At 47.0% G+C, this 2,324-nt stretch overlaps 1 pseudogene; it reads left to right on the top strand.

The window, feature by feature from the left end:
• Nucleotides 1–1,272: 1,272 nt before the first annotated feature.
• On the top strand, nucleotides 1,273–2,088 carry LOC119255202 (60S ribosomal protein L37a-like; annotated as a pseudogene).
• The last annotated feature ends 236 nt before the right edge of the window (nucleotides 2,089–2,324 follow it).

Raw genomic sequence — 2,324 nt, 5'->3', positions numbered from 1 at the left:
CATGTGTTGCATGTGAGGGAGGTGGCATGTGTCTTGTGTATCGGGGCAGGTTGGGATAGGGTGTCTACTGCAAGGGAGGAAGAGTCTGTGCCTCCTGGACAGATTATATCCTCTTTGTCACTGCCTAGTTTGGGTCTCCCCAAAGGGAGAGCCAGCATTTAAGTTCAGGTTGTTTAAGCAGGAGGTGACCTCTAGAAAGAGGAACAAGAGAACAGACAGGCAAGGAGGAGATGTCAATAAAAGCATGCATTATCCATCGCTTTTGTGGGGAAGGGGTTTGGGCCCACTGGGACCTCCTGAAAACCGTTCCAGATGCCTCCTAGAATGGCCCACCCAAAGGACAGGTATCTGGGGCATTTACTCTCAGGCTCCACCCCTTCTCTGCCAGAGCAGTGCCTTCCAGTCCTCCCTCACTACTGCCCCAGGCTGTGCTTGCGGGTTGGGTGTGTGAATTACAGAAGGGGAGAGGGCTCTGGGGTTGGAAATCAACAACAGGAGGTTCTGCCTGAGAGAGGATATTCTGAGCTCACAGGAAACTCTATGTCAGAGGCAGCTGAAACCAGAGGGAGAGGAACAGGAGCTGTGATAATGGTGACCACAGAGTTCCACGCAGTCACTGCCAAGTGCCCTAGCAGCCGCAGGCCTGGGCTTAGAAAGATATCATGGTAAATCACTGCTGAGCATTTATAAAGCAAATTACAGTATTACAGAACTTTTATGTTGTGCTCTTTTCACTCAGTAGTAAGATGTGATAGTTGCTGGACTTTAAATAAAGAAGATGCCATGTAGGGCCTCCCTGAGGGCACAAGGGGTTAAGCACAGCACTATGAAGCTGTCCACAGCTTCTGCAGCATAAGTTCAATCTCCGGCCAGCCAGGGAGCTACACACATGGTGCAGACCTCTCCTGTCTTGCCTGCTGCTCCCCTCAGCTGTGTATTTCAGTCAGTCTGCCTGTTCTGTTCCCCACTCTGTCTCTGGTAAATCCTCTAACCCCCCCACCCCATACCTCTGGCCTGTACCCCAGTTATTGTATGCATAAATAAATAAATCTTCAAAAATAAAGATGCCATGTATTGTATTTTGGGAGATTTAAGAAGTCAATAAATAATAACACCTCTTTCTTTCCATAGAGTTCAGAAGTTGCTGAGAAATAAGACACCGGAGACTGGCAGATGAAGGTGAAAGTGGCAGCTGGTGGGAGAACATGGATTTATACCTGGGTCCAAAAGCATGGGATTGGTGCCTGTGCTGTGCCCACTGCGTTCTGAGCGATGGGATCCAGTCCCCGAGCAGATGACATGTTTGGGATCATCGCCTTGCACTGGTCAGGCAGAGAGAAAAGAATGGATCTCTGATAGTTGCATTCTTGAAGATTTCAAATAGATTAACTTTCCCTAAGTAAAAATCATGCACCCGTTATAGTGGGACGTTTGCCACCCACCAACCAGATAACCTGCTTGGAGGTTACATTATTCTATAGGGAGTTTCTCCTTGTGGAGCAGTGAGCAGACACTGCAACCGCCCCTGCACTTCTTGCTGTCATTGGCCTTCTGTTTGACATCCCACTATATTTGTACAGTTTGCTTTGACAACTAAGGGTAGAATCATCTGTTAATTTCGTTCCCCAACTATTTACTCCACAAGTTCAGGAAGGGTCCGGGGCATATTTTCTTTTGGGGGTTCCAGGAAAGGGTGTGAGTTCCACTCCAAGTCCCAGTAAAATGCAGTTCTAGCTCTGGACTCTGACCTGGTTTGCAGTGACTTGGCCAAAGGCACCAGGAAGGTTGGGATCCTTGGAAAATACGGGACCTGTTATGGTGCCTCCCTCAGGTAGATGGGAAGGGAAACCTACATCAGCCAACATGACAAGTACATGGCTCCTTCTGTGGCCATAACTACATGATGAGACGAGCCGTGGGGATCTGGCATGTGGTCCCTGAATAAAAATGGCCACTGGTGGTGCCTGGACCGTCACTACAGTCCCAGCGAGGTCTGCCATCAAGAGGCTGAAGGAGCTGAAGGCTCCACCCCTTGAAACATTGCTAGCCTGTAATAAATGGGTAAATCTGTGTAACAAAAATTTTTAAGCGCTATTCTATCTCATGTTCTTCTAGAGCCTTTACAGATCCAAATATCAGTTTCAGAATGATTTACTAAATTGTATTGAATAGACACTGATAAGATAGATGGGATTAAGTGAGACCTAATCATGAAAATAACATTTATTTATTAATAGCCGGCAATGTACCTATTGGAGAGCAAAGTCTAAATCTTGGTTTATATCCTGGTTCTGTCAATATCCACCTAGAGAAATTTACTTGGC

This window comes from Talpa occidentalis, unplaced genomic scaffold, assembly GCF_014898055.3.
Source record: "Talpa occidentalis isolate TD23 unplaced genomic scaffold, MPIMG_talOcc4v2.1 talOcc4.3, whole genome shotgun sequence".
NCBI classification, from domain to species: domain Eukaryota; kingdom Metazoa; phylum Chordata; class Mammalia; order Eulipotyphla; family Talpidae; genus Talpa; species Talpa occidentalis.
The sequence above is the reverse complement of the archived record's forward strand: the minus strand, read 5'-3'. Positions and strand labels throughout refer to the sequence as shown.